The following is a 21,209-nucleotide window of genomic DNA, read 5'->3' on the forward strand; positions in this document are numbered from 1 at the left end:
TGTAATTACTTGGGACTTAATTTGTTTGTATTGTGCCTAAACAGTGAACCAGCGGTCTTGTATACAATTTTTATTTGTTCTTTGTAAGTGAGGGATTATTTCTTCAAAAAAAAGTCATCTCTGATACAGATTTTCCCCTTTTGTGCCAGATCTGTATTTCCTTTCATCTACATATAATTCACTATTATCCGGACTCGGGGGAATCTAGTTAAACAATATGAATCTTGACCTCACTTTTCATTCTGTGGGACTGACTCATGAAGCGACATAATGTTTGTGCCTTATTACAGAGACTTAAAAAAAATGCAGTTGGTGTTTGCACACTAGTTAACATTTCCTTAATGTGATTTACCCAATTTGGCTCAAGTAAAACAAGTGCCCGGTTACTTAACTTGATATGCACGTCTGAAAATAAGTTTGGTGAGATCTGCTATTGGAATTTTCTTTGTTTCATGGAGGTTTATATAGTTGAAGAATAATGTGAATGGTTGAAAGTCCTAAAGCAGAATTTGAAGGAATGTCAACAACCCATATTTACTGTAATAGCACTTGGGCAATAGTTCATCTCCACTTCGCTTCAGAGCTATAAATAGTCCTAATTGGTTTTCTTTGTACGCTTACTGGATTAATTATAGTAGAACAAGCCAAGTGATATTACTGTAGCAGTTGGCCAAACTTGACACAAACACAATAATTAAAATGATTGCTTTTTAATTTCGCCCCTTTTCAGTAGTTTAATGAGCTGAATCTACAGTGTTACAAGCCTTCAAGAATTCGACTTGAGAATCACTAGGCTTTTCTGTCAATATGTTTCCATTGTTGACAGTGGATTTCAGTGTGTTGTTGGGAGTTTCCTTCAGAAAGGAAACACCTGGGTCCTGCTTTCAGGCACTGTCGGCTTAGTTAAAATGTATTGTTGCCATCATTCTTGCAGCACCAAGGAATAATCATGTGTTTCCATCTACCTATCCAAATTGCTACTGGTAACACACACACACACAGGGTAACACACGCATGTGCACTTGCCTGCACACACACATACACACATCCTTAACAGAGAAACTGTTTCCTTCAGCATCAGTAAAGGTCACATGGTTTATTTCAACATGTCCTCCAACAAGCTGTTCAGTGCTCAGCATTATCCAAGGCAAAGACTGCTCAGCTGCTCCGCCATCCTGTCTCTCTTGCTGCAAGATGTCTGATTCCATCTGGAAAAGTATGGTTATTGTTAATGTACAAGAAGAGGGCCTCTGGGGAGCAAAAAAAGTGAAAAATGGCCACTGCCAAAGATATAGTCCTTTCATCCTAAAAAGGTTACCTGAGCTGCTCTTGGTCCTCCCATTATGTTCTTGCGCGGTTTGCCAATTAACTTTTCCCAGTGCTCAGGGGTCACTGATCTGGACAGCATCCTTTGGTTTCCCCTCCCATTGATTCCCAGAAAAGTTGTTAAAAATGCACTGTACTTCCTTTCTGCTTTTCCCTTAGTGACTGGGTTGCTTTGTGAGAATTTGATACACAGGTTTGAACAACCTCTTTACATAGTGGAGACAAGAAATAGAAGAGGAGAAGTACACTCAGATGAGCTAGAATGAGAGCAAACTTCAGCTTAAATCTTTCACAGAACTACCCTGATCTTTGTTGCTTTTGAAAATTTTAAAACAGAGAACAGTTGAGAGAGGAGAAGAGTGTTTTTCCCCCTCTGTATATCTCAGAAGGATTTCCCACTTCATATCAGACTCTGAATGACTCTATATAGCCTGCATTTAAAATGTCAGTCATTTCACCAGGCCTTTAGTAAACAAGGATTCAACTGGCAGTTGGAGAAGCTGAGCACCTGCAAGTTTCTCCAGTGTTCCCAACACTCTTCGAAATAGTGAACATTCCTCAGAATTCAGTTCTGAGCCCTTGATTCTCTGTCTTTACATCCTGCCCTCCCAGGCAGTCCATTTGCTCTTACAGATTCATTTCTTGCCCCCATGTTAGAGATTGCCAAATCTTTATCCCAGACACTAACCTCTCATCGGTGCTCCAATCCCAATCATCAGTTGCCTGCTGGACATTTCTTTAAGACGTCCCAATGTCAATTCAAACTCAACAGATGCACCGTGAATGGAACTCGTCTTCTCCCCATCTCTCCCCTCTGCTCTGACAGGCTGCCTCTCCACCATCCACAATTCTTTCCCTCTCTCTCAATCCATCTCTCCCTTCCCTCTCCCTCTCTCTCTCACAGCCGTTCCAGTAATGATCAAGATTGCAGTCATCCTTTGATTTCCTCTCTCCCCTCTTCTCACATCTCTGCACTACATGAGTCTTCTGTAGTCTTTCATGCCTCGGCTGTGTCCGCTTTCTCTACAGGGTACCTAAGTCATCCAAGTTTACCCAGGCATTTACTCAACCAGTGTTTCTTAGTTATCTGTGCCTTGCACTGTGATAGGCACAGTGAGGATCTGATGTTAGGAAAGAAATTGCCATGTCAGTAATCATAACCATTTCCCCTGAATTATTACAACAGTCTCCTAATTGGTGTCCTGGAAGCCAGTGTCTCTTCCTCTCCCGTCCACCAGGCCACAGGTTAACCTTCCCAAATACAATTTGATACTATCTTTCTAAATATCATAGCTCTAACTATCAGCGACTCTGCTACATTCATTATGGCCTAAAACATTTAGGACTCTTCTGGTAGAGCATCGTAGGCCACCCAGCTGCATTTTGAATCATGGCTGCGTGTCCACTGGCAAAACGGGAATACCATCTCACCTTCAGCTGCCAGCCTTCCTTCCACCAGACACTGCAGGGGATGAGGGCAGCAACTGAGAGTCTTACCCTGCCAGAAGCAAGACTCTCTGGGAAAGACTGGGGTGCCCGGGATAATGAGGCCCATGGATTAACTTCCCAGTTGAACAAGTTAGCACCGTTCAGTGCCAAAGCCACCGTCAATGCCCACAGTGCCAACTGGGTTTCTGAAAAACATGTGTGGGAGATTTCTAGATAGATAAATTAGTGCAAGTTGACCACACTCTGATCTTAGAACAACAGGGAAGACCTCCCTGATGAAGTGACATCCATTCCTTTATGTTTAAAATAGTTCATCTTTGGGGGGAGGGTATAACTTAGTGGTAGAGCACGTGTCTAGCAAGCATGAGGTCCTGGGTTCAATCCCCAGTACCTCCATTAAATAAATAAATAAATAAATAAATAAATAAATAACCTAATTACCTACCCCCAACAAAAAATAAAATAAACATTTTAAAAGATAAAATTTTAAAAATAGGACCTTTTTTTAATTATTACAGAAGCAGCACACATTATAAATCCATTCAAACAGTACAAAAGTATATAGAGACATGGAAAGTCCCTCGTGTGACCTCTGCCCCCGCAGATCACCAGGAGTGTGGAGAGCCATGGCACTGATACTTCACTCAGCTTTTCAGTCTCCTTGCCATTTCAACATCTTTCCCAGCATCTCCATAACAAAAGTGAAAAAGAACAGCCAGCATAGCTGACTCATTTTATCTCAAATTTCAGCTCTCACAGGCATCCCCCAAAGTAGGAGAAAAGGTGGAAGCCAGGGAGGGCACCTCGAGCCTGCAGTGACCAGGGCACAACATCCCCCACCCCCACCCCAGGCCCACGATTGCGGGATCAAGCTCCCGCACACCCCGGCTGGAGTCTCCGCTGCTGGTGTGGATGCTCTCTGACCACTAGGTGGCTCTGTAACCTACCTGATGCAGTGCCCACTTGCTGGCGGAAGTGAAGAACCGAAACGGTTCAGACAGAATCCTGTCCCCACGCCGTCCCCAATTGTTTCTGTCTTAATTTTCGCCCACTCCTCCGTGTCCAGACAGAATGGGAGCACGAAGCCGGTCTGCGCAGTCTCACCAAGGCTGCTGTCTTGTCCCCGCTGGGGACGAGAAGAGGGCTGTTTCCTCCAGCAGGCCAGGCTCCGGCTGTGAGGCTGCAGGCTGCTTCCTAACTGTGAAGACGAGCAGGGCGCCCAGGCACTCTGTCCTGGTGGCCGCAGGGATGGAAAATTCCTTCACATGGTGGCTCCTCATCTGCGGCATTCGTTCACTCGTGCCTGTTAGTATATTCAGGGAACCTTGCTGGGTCCAGAAGGTAGAGAGGCTGGGGCATCCTTGAGAGTTTAACAGTCACACAGGAGTGACAAACAAGCTGCTTGCCCAACACCCATCCTCCTCCTGGATCTCAGTTTTCCCCTGGGGAGCACTGCCCCCCTCCCTTCACCTCCCCCACCATAAGGGTATCTGGTGTCCGACTCTATCCTGGCCTGACCGCCGCATCCCCACTTACACTGATTGGTTCAGGGATGAGCACATGGTGTGACCCAAAGAGATGCAGCCTGGGGAGTTTTGCTGGGACTATAGAGAATCAAGCTTTCTCTTCTTTGATGCAGATCTTGAACCTGGAATTACGTAAGCCGGAACCTGCAGGCAGCCACCTTTCCAGCACACGAGCTCTGGGAATGAAGCTAGTGTGGAGGAAAGCAGAGTTAAGAGACAGAAAGAGATTGGGCCCCGATGATGTCATTTGAGTCCTTGAATCAAAACATGCCTGAAGCTCTGTCTACACCTGAAGTGTCAGTAGATTTCCACTTTGCTTGGTCTTACTTGAATCATGTTTTCTGTCGCTTGCACCAGTCAGTGGGCTGGAGTTAATTAAAATCAGGATCTCCTACCTTGCCTTGGGAGCTAAGTGGATTTCTCAGGGAAGTGCATTTTCTTGAAAAGCCATCAGCATTTTATAAATACTTTCTTTAGAAAAACTGGGTATGACTATAAATATGTACACACACATTATTTAGCCACATCAGCAGGTAGATGGAGATAAATTCCATCTCAAAAAATTGACAAATATTTTGTTGTCTCTGTATGGCAGGCACTGTTTTAGATGCTGAGGAAACATCCATGATCGAAATAAAATTTACAAAGTCCTTTCATCATCTCTGGTGTTCTTCCCCCAAATTAGTAACTTCAGTTAATCATGAGGACATAAAACATCAGCTAAGCCCAAACTGAGGGATATTCTACAAAACATTCGACCAGCATCCTTCAAACCCATTAAGGTCATAAAAAACAAGGAAAGACAGAGACACTGTCACAAATTGGGGAAGATTAAGCATCGTGATGACTAAATTCAATTCAGATCCTGAAAAAGAGAAAGGACATTAATGAAAAACCTAGGGAAATCTAAATAAAGCTTGTAGTTTAGTTAGTAGTATTGTGCTAATGTTAATTTCTCGGTTTTATGTAAGATGTTAAGATTAGGGGAGGCTGGGTGAAGGGTATACCTGAATTTTCTGTACTACTTGACCAGCTTTTCTGTAAATCTGCAACAATTTCAATATAAAAGTTTTTTTTAAGTCCATGCCTTCAGAGATTAAATTCTAGTGGAAGAAGTAAAACAAACAAAATACAATAAATAAATTGTATGTCAGCATCAAGATTGGATGATTTTGAAAATTCTCAGACTCTCTAAATGACAGAAGATACTAAAAGTCAGAAATGGCTGCCAAAACAGTGCTGTAGGGAAAAGGCTGAGTGTGTGACTGCACGACCTGTTGTTAAAACCTTGGAAAGACAGAAAGGTCACAGTATTCAGTCACAAAAACGGCCCTTTTGCCACTTTGCTCTTTGTACATTTTTGGTGTTAAATTTGAATTTTTAAGAAAACATCATATTAAAACATTATTTATCTCTAGTACTGAGTTTTGTGGCACCCCCTTCCATTTTGCCCAAGGCAGGTGCCTCATTTACCTCCCCTCAGTCCTGGCTGGACTCCCCACAGCCCTACGGGTTATTGTCCCTATTTTACAGGTAAGGAAACTTGAGCATAGACAGGGGGTGCAGAACCAGGCAGCAATGAAGTGGTCAAGCCGGAATCTAAGCTCTATGTCCTAACGCTATAACTACACTGCAATTCCTTCCTCACACTGGTAACTCTTAAAGACCATTGCAGTAGCTGGCGGTTCTGTTACCTCCACTCTCACTGCAGTATCTGAATATGCAGCTTTTCCCCATCACATCCCCAGCAGACCGTCCTGACTGACAGCCCACTGGCTGACCTCCATGGTAAATCAGAGCATCAGAAACACTGGACTTCCTGCTCAAGTCGCAGTTAGTAATTCAGTTGTGTGACTCCACAGCTCTTCTATGAAATAAAGGGCCTAAGCTTCATATTACCTGTTTTTCTCCCATTCTCTTTTGTGTGAGCTGTTTGGGTGGCTGTACAGCAGCTGGTAAAAGTAACAGTGTAAGGACAAATCATGTTGACTGTGAACCTCGAATCAGTCCTGGAGGAAAGTTCAGGTCCAAAAAATGCTTTGGCTAATTATGGTCAGTCATCAAGAATACCAACAGTACATAGCATTACTCAGTGCACTGTGAAAGGACTGCATTTTTTCAACAGAGAAAAAACAACGTAATATTTTTGTTTAGGGTAGAATTAAAAAAAAACTCCTTGAATATTTATATATAGCCATAATTATAGCTATTGCCTTTTTCCTGTGTCTCCAGCATCCTTCATGGTTAGTAGAACACATGGTCGAAGGACACACAAGCACACTTGAAAGGATTTTCAACCCAACCCAACCTTTCCACCCCTCGAACATCCACAATTTCTTCCCCATCTACTGACTGATTTCTGAGTCTTAAAATAGAATACAAAGCCTTTTGCTCTACAAAAGGAGTGAACGCTAGAATGCTGGTGCTCCTGGAAGAGGGAACACATGACTTAAATTTACCTCATATTCTAAGTGGAAGCTGTTAGATCATTTACAAAGAAAGAGAGGGAAATAGGGAAAGTGGGCCTTATGCAGTCCAAATAGCCGAATAGCTGGCCACGTGCTGACTTCCATCGAAACACTGTCTATGGCTGTTTTTATAAACAGTGATATTGCCCGGGAGCACTGGCGTGGTAATCCCATTAGAGAGGGTGTGCAAAAGGTTCTGGCAGCATGTTCTTTGCTGAAATATCACGATAATGTGCAAAAAAGCTTTTGCAAGTGTGAGAGGTCCACGAGCCCATGTGGAATTAGTTAAGAACCCTAGAGAATCTTCAGATGGTAATACCGCTTTTGCAATTGTTAACCCAGAAGGATCCAAGACAGGACCTTGCCAACCAGGGCCTGGCACAATGTGGGGGTAAGGACAAAGGAAAGAAAGTTCCCTTAATCAGAGTTCCCGTGAATCTTTTACGTCCGATTATCTCACCCCCATGGATGGCTCCCCTTTACCGCTGAAGGAGACCAGGCTCTCCATGGCTTACAGTGTTCTGCCTGGACTGGCTGCAGCCGGCCGCTCTAGCCTCACTCCTGTGGCTTCTCAGCCCCTCACCAGTTACTCTTAGCTCCTCAGGCACGTGGCTTCTTTCCTGTACTAGGATCAGTCTTTCCCCTGTTCTTCCCCTGGGCCACTCCTACTCATGCTTCAGATACCAGCGATCAAATGTCACTTCCTCAGAGATGCCTTCCCTGGCCTCTGGGACTATTCTAAAGCCTTCCACGTGTATACGCTCACACTCCCCTGCCCGTCCTCGTCACACTTAGTGTAACCACACTTGAATAATTATTTGCATAATCATCTGTTTAACGCTTACCTCCATCACCAGACTGTAAGTTCTGATAGAACAGACTTAGTCTTGCTAACTATTACCTACAAAGACCCAAAATAATGCCTAGCACATAGTAGACAATAAATATTTATTAGGTGGATGAATGAATTAAAGGGAATTTCTAACACCTAGAAAGACTCTTGGAGAGCCTAGTCCAAACCACTAATTCATAGAGGAAGAAACTAAAATCTAAGGAAGCTTGCTGTCTCGCCCGGAGCCCTACCTAAAAGCAAAAGTAGGGCTAGAACCCACGTCTCTTCACTCTCTCTCTATGCTTTTTTTTTTTTTCTGTCCTGATGGAAAGTTCATAGTCTAGTGATTCATCACACTGGAGGGAACAGCAGTTCCTGGCAAGTTCTTCAGGACCTTAATGAACTTGCAGGTTTGTGTCTTATTTAATACTCACTTTATTTAAAATGAGTCCATAGTCCATGTTTATTTCCCCATCCCTCAGTTGCTGGATCAAGAGTTAATTGTCACCAAGAAGAGTTAATGTGGCAGTTTGGCAAGGTTCTGCTGAACTAACGAATGTTTAACAGGATCACAGATGGAATCATTTGCATACAGGAGGTATTTTTTTTCCAAGGTTTTGGCCCAATTAAAAGTTACAAGTTCAAACCAGGTCGCCAGTGCCAATGAAAAAAAGTCTGCACATTCTAGAGCCTGAACACATGCTATTCTCGCCTTTCCCACATTTGACAAGCTAAGAAGTATCTAATAGTCATTGCCTTCTTGAGCAAAATAGAGTAGCTGCAGAAGTCTTCAGGACTGCCTCTGTGCAACAGGCAGCCATTTTTAAGGGGCCAACAAGGAGTAACGTTGTTTTAATTTATTTTGCAGTCTGTAGTAATCGCTTATTTCAGGTAAACATTAATTGAGTGCCTCCCTTAAGCCAAGCACTGTGTTCAGTGCTGGGGGTGAAAAGATCAAAAAGGCATAATCCCTGCCCTTGAGGAGCCTCAGAAAAGTAGAGGAGAGAGGCTCACAATCCTTTATCAAGTGCTAATACAGGAGTAGAGGGATAAAGAGGATGCTTTGTGAGACTGGAAGAAAGGTAACAGAGAGTCCTTTTGCTCAGCTGCGACCACACATCATCCAAAACTTAAAGGATCAGCAGGAGTGTTACTGAGTCCAAACTTGTTCTGGTTGCTGCACGATAGGCCCATAAATTGGGAGATGAGGTGCTGGGGCAAGGAATGATGCCTTTATTTGGAAAGCCAGCAGACTGAGAAGATGGGGGACTAATGTCCTAGAGAACCATCCTACTCACGTCAGAATTCAGGCTCCTTTCATGCTAAAAAGGGGAGGGAATATGGTTTGTTGTTGCAGACTTGGTGTGGGGCTCCTTTGTTCTTGCAGCTGTCCATGTGGGTCAGGTCATGATATTCCTGTAAACCTCCAACAAGGCAACTGTTATTCTCTGTGTTGCAAATTTTTATCTCTATATGTATGGAAAAGTGTTATACCCTTCAAGGTCAGAGCCTGGAGAAAAGGCTGTCCTGTATCCTTCAGGCTCTAGGAAGCATCCTTTTACAAAAGGTGCAGAACCAGCATGACTAAGCACAGGGCACAGAGCCCAGGGTTAGAGCTAAAGGAACAGATCTAATATGGAGTCAGATTTGTTCTTCCCTCTTACAGGAGTTACCCAAGTAAAGAGAACAGAAACAGCTTTCTAAGCCAGAGTTAGAGCAAGAAGAGCATGGAGTGATATGTGTAAAGAAGAAAACAGGCTGAGCTATCTCCGAAGGGAACATGCTGGTAAAATAATAAGACTAATAAATAATAATAAACAAAGCTATTGTGAACTGTCAAGCCCCTGTAATCTTCAAGGTATGTTAAATCGGTGCTCTCCAGAACAGATTTGCTTCCCATCTTCATGATTCTTGTTGTAATTGCATGTTGCCATTACTGTTATTCATTTCATATTCTTCTTTAAATCAACCTTGTTGGGCATCATCCTAAGCAAGATTATCCATCAAATCGGTGATTTTATCTTAGTCATGTTTTTCTCGTACTTACGAAGTACATAACTATTAAAATGTGTGCCATCTAGAATCATCTTAAATACAACCAGGGGCATGTACACGTCACTGGTTAAAAGATCAGAGGTGGAGTAGAGGCTGATTAGTATAAAATATGTTGTGTCAGCTCATGGATTGATTTGGTTGGGGGGGTGATGTCAGCACAGGGCTGAGTTTAAGGCATGATTCCTGTCATCAAGGCGCTTCATGACAGCTTGGTTTAGCTTTCCTGCTCATAAATCAATTACATTGCTATGTAACCAAGCAGGACCCTACTGTCATCAGTGACCATATGGTATTTGTAGCTGCTTACCTGTATAATAAATTGAAGGGTTTTTTCCCCTTGTCCTTTTGCTGACTAGGATTAGGCTTGGGAGGAGGGAGAGGGGAGTTTGGGCGATCTGCCCATCCTCCTCCTCTTGCCCCCAACATCTCAGAAATGGAAGTTGGGTGTTTGTGCATCTTGGTGTTCATAACTCAGCCCAACTGCAAATATCTGCAGTTATTCTTAGCCTCCTGTGATTTCTTTGTATCCTGTTGTTTGAGGTGCAAACCTTAGTCTGCAGTGAGAAGTCCCAGGCCCCAGTCTGCCTAAAACACTAGAAGCATTTATCAACCTGACTTTAAACTGCACAAGTTTTCTTATGGAGCTATTTTCCACGGACCACTTCCTATGCATCCTTTGTTTCAAGCATAAGAATATTAGAAGCGTCTCAAGGCCAGAGGTAAACTTCATACCCAGCAGAAAGAAGGAGAACTTTGCATCTGTAAAAACAAGAACAACCTTGCAACAATTTACTATCTCTATGGAAACCAGCGCTGCCCCTTGGATGCTTACTATAAAACCCCCCATCTTCTCTCCCCGACAGGCTTCAGCTTTGGTGGCATTAGCCCACTGTGACCTCCTTTGCCTGGCAAAGAAAGAAAGCTACCCTTTCTACTTCATCCAAAACTCTGTCCTCAAGTCTTAATTAGGTAAGCAGGGCGTGGAGGCTGTGTTTTGGCAACAACTGTGGCCTGAATGTGTCCCCTTGCAATTCATGTGCTGAAATCCTAATGCCCAATGCAATGGTATTAGGACATGGGGCCTTTGGGAGGTGCTTAGGGCATGAAACTGTAGCCCTCATGAAAAGGATGAATGACCTCATAAGAGCTCGCTAGCTCCTTTTACCACGTGAAGACACAGTAAGAAGTCTGCAACCTGAAGAGGGTCCAAATGTGACGATGCTAGCACCCTGACTTTGGCCTTCCGACCCCCAGAACTGTGAGAAATAAATTTCTGTTGTTTCTAAGCCACCCAGTCTACAGTATTTTGTAATAGCTGCCCAAACAGACTAAGACAAATGACAACGATGGTAGCAGCCGCGTAGGACCAGTCCTTGTATATGTCAAGCCTTGCACTTGGTACTTTGCATCCCTTTGCTTATGTAATCCTTACAACTCTCTATGAGACAGAGTTGATGGTTCCGCCCATTTTAACAGGCTGACGGGGCTAAATGTCTTGTGGGAGTTCTGACCTTTTGTTTCGGAGAAAAGATCACAAGAAAGCTGCCCTGTGTAGTTGAAAGAGAGCTTCATCCAGAGTCCGGAGGCCAGAACTTTGGTCCCAACACAGGCACTGATTCCCTGCGGACTTCAGAAGAGCCTATTAAACTCTCCAGGCTGCAGGTTCCTTCTGTGAAGTGTTTACATTCCATGATGTTTAAGATCAGTGGTCAGCTGGAGACTCTTTCTAGGTCTGTTTCTTTATCTGCAAAACAGGGCTAATAATACTGACTTCATAGGATTATTGTGAAGTTAAATGTAGGTAGAGCCCTAGCCCCAGGTCTGACACGTGTTAAGAATACACTAAATGGCATTATAAACAAAAGCACTATTAATCATCATAATCCTGATAGTCTTGATAATCACCTTGATGATTTTTTGAAATGGATAATTCATCCACAAATAAATAAGAGTGAATTAATTATACTACTCCATAGAAATGCATAGTATGCTGTCTGATTTTCATTTCAGGCGGGTCTGTTTGCATTTCTCTGTGCTTGCATATCTTCAAGTCAGACGTGAAGAACATACTCTTCAACTGGTGTGGGAGTTGGCCTCCAAGGTGATCTCCATGATTCAACACGCGCTTGGTAGTCCCTTCCTGCACTGAACAGGGCTGGCTTGTGTAACCACTAAGATATGGTGGAAATGATGCCGTCTGACTTCTGAGGCCAGGTCCTAAAAGGCATTTCAGCTTCTGCTGTACTTCCTCTCAGCCTGCAGTCCTATGGAGAGGCCTGTGTGGTGAAGAACTGAGGTCTCCTGTCAGTCAGTGGAGAACTGGGACTTTTATCCAACAGCCATGTGCATGAGCCATGTGGCATGTGAGTCCTCCAGCCACAGTCAAGCCTTTAGATGACTGCAGGCCCTGCCAACATCTCAACTGCAACGTCATGAAAGACCCTGAGCCAGAACCACTCAGCCGAGCCACCCCCAAAGTCCTGGCACAAAGTGCAAAGAACTCTGAGATAATGAACACTCGTTGTTTTGAGTCACTCTGTTTTACGGTGATTTGTCATGCAGCAAGAGATAGCAAATATGAATGAATCATTGCAAAGAGTAAAGAAAATATTTTAATTGAAAGCATATAGCTACACTGGTATAATCTCATTCAGGCCACCATGGAGCTGTGAATGTTCGAAGGCAGGGAATAAGGAAGGGGAAGGGGAGAGGCATCATGGAGGCTGGGGGCTCTGTAGCACAGAGGTCTCTACGAACATCTTCTCCCTAGCAGCAGAGGCCAGTAGAAGATTTCACCAAGTGTTGCTCACCAAGCTTAAGTTCTCATTCAGAAGCAGGGTGGATGGTGGCAAGGGAGATGCATCTGCAGACGCATCGATTCCACCAAAAGACTTTTTTCGCAGGCGGAAAGTCCAAGGCAGTAGTTTGGCGTGGGTCTCTTTTGAACAGCCAAAGCTTCACCTCCCCAGCTATTTAGTTCTGATTACTTTTGAATAACAAAATTTGCTAGAATAATTTTCCACTGAGCAACAACCATTCATGAACAGGCAATGTTACTACTCATGCTTCTCTGTTAAAAATAGGCCCATTTTCTTGCTTTCCAAAAGTGCACTGTATAGTGGGAGCATGGATTTGGAACATGGCAAAACCTGGTTAATTCTGTGCCGCTTTATACTGTGCCAATGTGTAATAATGCCTCTTAGGAAACTGACCTGAGAATAGTATGCAAAAGCTACTTGGAGGAGGATGAGGAGGAAGGAATTGGAACTTCCCTTTTTCTCTCAGCTCCTGCCTCCATCTACCATGTAACTCCAGAGTCCCCTGCCTGGTTTGCCCTGGTCTATTTTGTCCTTGTAGATACCAGCCCTGGTCTCCTGGTTTGGGAGCTCCTCTCCTCTGGGATGCTTTTGAGGAAAATGAGCATGTCTCGTGTCTAGCCCTGGTCAGTGTCCTCTCCATCCCCTAGCAAATTTGGTCACCCTTTTTATGGAGGACCCTTTTGCCACAAACTCAAAGCCCCATTACTATAAGTGAGCAGGACCCTATGGGGCCTTCCCAGGACAGACCTCTCCCCCATATCCTCTGCTGTAGCTCCTCCCTGAAGTACCCAGGTAATAGTATCTCATGTGTTTTTTAGATGCTAAAAACCACCACCAAATGGAAGGACTGGATTAACACTGGGGAATATTGTCATCAGTGACCACCCAGTGTTTGTAGTGGTGTTTGTAACTGCTTAGCTGTGTGATAGTTTAAAGAGTCTTTGTCGCGCTTCTGCTGACCAGGGTCAGGCTGGAGAGGAGGGGCGTTATTAGGTGGCCTGATCAACCCCCTCTTGGTGCTGTGTGCAGGGATCATCTTTGTATCCTGTTGTTGGAGGTGAAGGTGCACATCCCAGCCTGTGCAAATACTGTAGCAAGATGTCCCAGGACTCAGCCTGCCAGAAATGGTAGAAGCATATACCAGCCTCACTTGAAACTGCGCAAGTTTCTCACTAGAGCACTTTACCACAGGCCCCCTTCCTAAATGACCTTTGTTCTAGGCGCAAGAATATTAGGAGTTTCCCAACGCTGCAGGAAAACCTCATACCCAGCGCAAGGGGACCATTGCATCTGTAGAAGCAAGAACAAGTTTGGAACAATGTGTGACCCTGTATGTGATCTCTATGGAAATCAGCACCATCCCTTGAACCCTTGAACTTTTACAGAAAACCCTCTACCTTCTCTCCTCAACAGGCTCACAGTCTTAGAGGCCCACTGTGACCTCTGCTGCCTGGCAAAGGAGTAAAGCTGCCTTTTCTGCTTCATCTAAAACTCTGTCCTGCAGCCTCAATTCAGGAATCGGGGTACGGAGGCCAAGTTTCGGCAACATTACTATCAAGGACGCTGTGTATGGCCAGCTCGTTGTGTATGGGAATAACGAAGGCAAAGTCTTCTCAACATAGGCGTGCCTGCTTTTCACCATTTAGGTTTCAACTTAAATATCACCTCCTGAGAAGGACTTTCTAGTGCCGGTCTGTCGGAAGTGGATTCTGCCCAGTCAGTCACCCAAACACTCCGCGCGTGCCTTTCCTACCGTTCACTCTGACCTGCGCTGCCTCTGTTTACAGACCCCAGGGGCAGACTGCGTGGGCGCTAATCCCAACGGCAGCAGTTGCTGGCTAAGGGGTCTTAGGCCAGTTACGCAACGTTTTCAAAAAAGTTTTGCATCAGCAAAATAAGGAACTCAGAAGATTTTGTGAAGATTAAAGGAGTTAACATACGTAAAGGACTGAGAACAGTGCTTGGCACATAGTAAGTGCTTTATGCACACTAGCTAGAACATAAAAGGCACAGAAACAGAGGTCTTATCTTTCTCACTATGAGAGCCCGAGCCCCAGGCACGTGGGCTGGCCCACAGGAAATGCTTCGTTACCAGCAGTTAACATGGACACCCAAACACTGCTTTCCTCAATAATGTCTGAAATCCCCATCATGGGAATCTTCTCGGAGGTCATTTTTCTCCTTGGGTTTTGCCTGCTCCACTTGCTTTAGGCCCTCCCTGCCCCCACCCCCTTTCTTTTCTCTTCTCTCTCCAGATGCAGGTGCAGACTCATACAACTTGTTCACTTCTGCGTGGCAATTTCGCTGTGCCCCTGGTCTATCTCTGCAGATCTAACAGCAGGCCTTTTCAGCATATGAGGAGATATCTGTATCTGTTTCTCTGTATCATCATTATATCTCTATTATATTACCATTATATTTGTATATATGCAATATGTATATAATATATAAAACCATTGTGTTCATATATATATATGATATATATGTGATATCATATATGTATATATATGATATTAGCCATCAAAAGCATATGAATCTGGTTCATCCCCTAAAAGGAAGTATCAGGGCATTTTTTTCACAGCATTCTTTTCTTCCCTTTGTAAAGGACTTCTTTAAATTTAAAAAAGTTTATGTTAAAGAGAATTATATGAAAATGCAAAAAATTAGAAACCACAGAAATATACATTAGAAAAAAAAGTATGTCATATGATATATTAGAAAATATGGAAAATTAGAAATTAGAAAGGAAAATATAGTTTAAATTCACCCACAGACCCACCACTTAGTATATATACATACCATATTTTATATATATATATAAAATCACTGTCAATTTTTGGTATATTTCCTCTGTTTACTTTGCTGTTCTCTATGGCTTTGGCTTCTGCAGGGGGATGTGTGTGTGTGTCTGCATGAGAGAGAGACAGCAGAGGTGTAACCAGCCATATTGCATCATGCTCTTCTCACTCAAAACTTTGTTTTTAAAGGAAGTGTAATACTCATCTATCCATCCCACAGATATGATTGAGTGTCCGTCAAGTGGCGGGCACCAGACTGAGGCTGCACCAGGAAGAAGACAAGGCTTATCAGATCCCGAGGTTTGCTCTCTTACCCACTTACCCACCCAGCCGCCATCTGTTCACACCACTGATTTGTGAAGGATTTAAAGCAGGGCCTCAGGAATTTACCATATAAATTCCACATGGGGCCTCCCATTAAAATTGCAGACCTCTTTCTGCCAAGTGCACTCTGGTTATTGCAAAACTGAAAGGAGGGTTACGTGGAAAGTGTTTCTCTTCCTCCTCACGATGACTGTACGAACCTCAGAGAATGGATTTTACAGCTGAGGCTAATTACACGGTATTAAGTGTTACTCAGGGAATAGCCTGCTGCCTGCGGCTGCTCAGAAACTCTCGGCCCCTCCCAGCTTGTGCTCTGGCTGTTCTGGGTCTGTTGCCCACCGTCACACAAACTGTGCCCAACTCAGAAGCTCTTGAGAGAAAGGACTTGTTCTTCTTGGCTTCCTTCAGTGCCTTGAACATCCAACTCTTTCCTACCTTGGAGCTTTTCTTCTGTCCAGATGCTCTTCCAGAACTAGCCACCCAAATGCCATTCCGAGGTCACAGTCACTACCTCCGAGTCTTCCCTGAGACACCTGATGCGAAGGAGGTCCCTTGTGTTATTCTTTCTTCCAGCGCTTGAGTTTGTCCGTGGGTTTTCCCTTCATTTCACCTGTCAAAATTATCCAATATTCTCTTGTTTGCTCTTTTATTTAACATCCACTTTGGGCATCCATTTAAATATATTGAATATTTTATTCAATTAATTAACATATTTATATGTATACTTTAATTTGAGTATGTTGTTTTGTGTGCAGGTATTTTTTAATTTGGACTAATAGTACTTGATTATTTATCTTATTCTGTTTTCTCCTTTTCTCACTTTGCTTGATGTACCATTCTAGTCTCTTTTCTGACTGCCACATGACAGTCTACGGTGCAGAACTATCACATTTCCCTCCTTCTTTCTCCCAGTGATGGGTACCTCCCGTTTCCTGCCGCTGCAGACAACATTTCTAAGCAAACCTCAGCTAAGTCCTTTTGTGCGCCTGGGAGAGAAATCCACTGGCATGTACACACTAGAACAGTATTTCTGAGTCACTGAGTTTGTGTAAGACTAAATGTACCAAACTGGGACAAATTTCTCTGCCAAAAGTTGCAGTGGTCAGTACTCCCACCCCAGAAATGCATGCGGGTCACCGCATGCCCTCATTCCTGCCAGCCCTTGGCAATATCCAGCTTGCTGATCTCTGCCAACTTAATGGATAGGAAGTTATATGTAATTTTGTTTTCATTTGAATTTCTCCTAGCTCTCCATTTCTGTAAATTTCCTATTCGGATCTCACTACCATTTGCCATCTTTTTCTTATTAATTTTAGGAGTTCCTTGCATATTCTAAATATTTCTCTCTCTCTCTCTGACATTATAAATGTCTTCTCACATTCTGCCACCCTTCTTTTAAATGTGTCCAATATGTCCATGGTGTCATTCATTGACACATACTCAATCTTGATAAAATTCATTATCATTTAAAACTTTATATGTGTTTTTAGAGGTTTCTTTATATCTGGCTCATGTTTTAGCCTCATTTGTCTCTACTGTACTTCCTCCCTGCAGTTAGAGAAGAGGGCTACCAGTAGTTCCAAGGTTATAGTGTCCCAGATTTGCAACTAAGCCATCGAAAGTGCTGGACTGAGTCTCTCTGCCTAGCCTGTTCCGTGCCTACCCTGTTTGGCCAAGCCAGCATAACCCTTGCTTACTTCTGAAATCAGGAGCAGGGCGAGTTCAACCCCATCCAAAACACATGGATGAAGAGTTGGGAATGAAGTGGGTTTCTTCAAGGAATATCAAGGCATCATTTTCAGAAGAAGGGAAATGAATTCTGGGTGAAGCAATGGATGTCCACTAGAAATGTAACTGCCTTTCTTACTACCCATCAGATAAATTAATATTGTCACATTCTCCAAATACCTTTCCTAGTCTCCATTCCCAATCAAATACCTCTTCAACATTCCATAGCATTCTCAACCCATCTGATGATACACAGGGATTTGATCCCTGAAATGGGTAATCCAGTCAGGAGGAGGGAACCAAGGAGGCCACCCAGACCAGTGTCTTCTCTTTCTTTTTCTCTCCTTCCCTTCCCTTATTTTGTTTTTCTAATTGAAGTATAGTCAGTTTATAATGTGTTAATTTCTAGTATATAGCCTAGTGATTTAGTTATACAAACATATGTATATATACTTTTCATATTCTGTTTCACCATAAGTTACTACAAGATACTGAATATAGTTCCCTGTGCTATACAGTATAAACTTGTTTATTTTGTATATAGTATTTAGTATCTGTGAATCCCGAACTCCCAGTTTATCCCTCCACCCTCCCCTTTCCCCCTTGGTAACCGTAAGCTGGTTTTCTATGTCAGACCAGTGTTTTACAAACCAGGCTAAGCCTTAGAATCACGACGTGAGCTTTAAAAATATAGACTCCTGGGCTCGGCCTCAGAACTGCGAAAATGAAAACTCTGTGGAGCAGAAACCTGAAAAGTGTGATTTAAAATCATACTAGTTGCCAGTCTGGAGATGGAGAATTCCAGTGAGAATCACAATCCCCTCGCCTCACAGGGAGGACTGAGGGAATCTAGGACCGTCCTCAGGAAAGTGCAGAATGAGCTTGGGGCTCCTGTTCTGTTTAGCTGGGGCTGCTGTATGTGTGGCTTTTCTTGCTCCTGGACATGGAGCTCTCTCTCTTTTTTGTGATTCAGCTTAATTTATTATTTAAAAAAAGTTTAATTGAAGTATTGTTGATGTACAATAGTATATAATTTTCTGGTGTATAATATAGTGATTCACAATTTTTAAAGGCTATACTCCATTTATGGTTATAAAATATTGGCTATATCCCCCGTGTTGCATAATATATCCTTGTAGCTTATTTTATACCTCATAATTTGTACCTCCTAATCCCTACCCCACATTGCTCCTCCCCCTTTTCCTTTCCCCACTAGTAACCACTAGTTTGTTCTCTACATCTGTGAGTCTGCATTTTTTTTTCTTTATCAGACTTTTTTTTTTTAAATGAAGTATAGTCAGTTCACAGCGTGTCAGTTTCTGGTGTACAGTGTAATGTCTCAGTCATACATATACGTACATATATTCGTTTTCATATTCTTTTTCATTATAGGCTATCACATTGAACTCTCTTTGGACTCTCTGGAAAAGAGGCTGGTGAACACAAATGAAACTATCTCAGGATTTATCATCTGACAAAAAAACTCAGGCTCTCACCTCTGTGCTTTATTGTGCTCAGAAATCCAGCCAGGCCCTGCAACCATGGAAACACAAATCCTACAGTCCACACCAACTCTGAGAACAGCTCTCCTGGACATCTCCAGAACATTGTTACTGAACCAAAACGTGGGTCTGCTCACCTGCGCACAGTAAAGCCAACCTACTGACACGAGGTTGTGTTGAAGGAAAGTGCAGCGTTTATTGTAAGGTACATACAGGGAGTTTAGGACAGCTAATGCTCAAAAAGCCCGAATTCCCTGATGGGTTTGAGGAAGGCATTGGTTTTTTTTTAAATTGAGGGTCTACTTTTTTTTTTTTTAATTTGATTTACAACGTTGTGTTAGTTTCTGGTGTACAGCATAGTGATTTGGTTATACATATATAGATATATTCTTTTTCATATTCTTTTTTCATTATAGGTTATTACAAGCTATTGAATATAGCTCCCTGTGCTATACAGTGGGACCTTGTTGTTTATCGATTCTGTATGTAGTAGTTTGCATCTGTTAATCCCAAATTCCTAATTTATCCCTCCCCCCACCTTCTCCTGTTTTCAAAGGCCAGGTGAGGGAGGGGCACCCCAGGGTACCTGATCAGCTCGTGCATAAGTCTCTGATTGGTTGATGACAAATAACAAGAGGGCAGTGTCACAGGTGTTAACATCATCAATCCTCAGGCTCCAGTAGGTCTGGGGGCTACGTGCTCATGATCATCAAGTAATTAATTCCTTCCATTTGGTGGGGGTTTTAGCATCTGTAAACAACTCAGGAAATGTGCATCAGATACTATTATCTAGGTACTTCAGACAAGAGCTAAAGCAGGGATGCTGGGGAGGGGGTCTGTCCAGGGAAGACCCCAGAGGGTTCTGCTGGTTATAGCATCTCCTGATGCCCGCGGAAGTCGTAGAATGCTTCTTGGGCTTTTTCTGCAGTGTTGTAGGTGTTAGGGGCCAGGCTTTGGAAGTCAATCATTCCTGACTCAAATCTTGGCCCTGTCCCTTACCAGGTGTGTGACCCGAGGTGCTCTCTGGACCTCAGAGGTTCTATGTGAGGATGAAAGAGAATCGTGCATTTCAAGTGTAAGCCCAGAACCTCACACAAAGGAGGCGCTCAGCAAACCGCTGGGGAGCGGCTACTGCTGAGCATGTCCAGTTTGCTGGCTGGTCCCTGTGCAGGGTACAGGGCCATGGAGGTGAGGAAAACGTAGGTTCTGCCCTCCGCAATCTCAGCCATGTGAGAATAAAAGATTACCGGGGGAGGGTAATAGCTTAGTGGTAGAGCGAATGCTAGCATGTACGAGGTCCCGGGTTCAATCCCCAGGGTTGCGGCCTCCTTGACCTGGCCACTTACCTGGCTGGGAGCCATAACGCTAACCCCACCCCGCAGGTCTGCAGCAGACGCGGCCGGGTGCTGGTCCTGAGACAGACGCTGCCCCTCGGCCGCCAGCCCAGTGCGGCCCCGGCCCACAGCCCAGGTGGAAGAAACCAGTCGGCGCCACACGGACTTGGCTTCCTTCCACCAACAGAGGAGGTTTGTTGTCTTTTGCTGTAGAAGACCCACTTCTTTTCCCCTCCCTCCAACCTCATCCCTGCAGAGCCTAGACTCTGCTTGGCAGTAAAATCTTCCTAGTCCCTGCTCAGTCTTTAGCATCTTACTCTGTATAAGTTTCCTCGAGTTAAGATGGATGTTTACCCAAAGTATTGTACAGGGGAGGCAAACTCATACGGCCTGGGGCTTAGAGAGCACCTAGTACCCGATGACAGGTGGGACCTCCATTTTGACTCCCATCACACGAGAGCACGCTGCACAGAGGTGAGTCCTTCAGCTGGTGGGGGAGCCTCTCTAAGCACCCAGCACCCCTGTCTATCACGGTGTTTTTAGCTTCTACTCACTAAGAGACTTTCGCATCGGCAGTGAGAATGGATGGGTTAATGTTTTTCAAGTGTCGTTCATGTATCTGAGATGTCAGTTTGTATATTTCTGTGGTGGGAAAATATTTGAACCTCCTGCTGTGTTTTTGCCAGCGTTTCCCGTGAACTCCTTGATTCTTCCCTAACTTGGGCCACCAAGCTAAGAGATTGCCTCCGGGAGGAGGAGACCACAGCAAAGCCTTTTGAGTTTTTTAAACTATGCTTTTGCATTTCACAGTGTAGGATCTGAGGGGGGACTGGGCACAGAGAAGGCAGGAGCAAAGCTTCCTAGCCTTCCAGACTAGAATTAAGAGTAGGTGAGAAAAAAAAAAAAAGAAACACATTAGGAAGTTTTAATTAGAATTAAATTTGCAGCTAATAAATACAAAGTATCTTAAAGAAAACCAACTGGGTTTGGAAACTCTTCAAAAGAAAAATATTCAGTATTAAGCAGTGACCCCAACTGGCCTTTTGAA

At 43.7% G+C, this 21,209-nt stretch overlaps 1 long non-coding RNA gene across 1 annotated transcript; it reads right to left on the reverse strand.

Moving 5' to 3' along the window:
- Positions 1-1,086: 1,086 nt before the first annotated feature.
- On the reverse strand, positions 1,087-4,451 carry LOC140689419 (uncharacterized). Its single transcript, XR_012064349.1, has 3 exons — positions 4,312-4,451; positions 3,723-4,078; positions 1,087-1,208 (listed from the first exon to the last, which is right to left on the reverse strand). It is a non-coding gene; the product is annotated as an uncharacterized lncRNA (long non-coding RNA).
- Positions 4,452-21,209: the final 16,758 nt, after the last annotated feature.

The sequence above is a fragment of the Vicugna pacos genome, chromosome 3 (assembly GCF_048564905.1).
Source record: "Vicugna pacos chromosome 3, VicPac4, whole genome shotgun sequence".
Taxonomy (NCBI): domain Eukaryota; kingdom Metazoa; phylum Chordata; class Mammalia; order Artiodactyla; family Camelidae; genus Vicugna; species Vicugna pacos.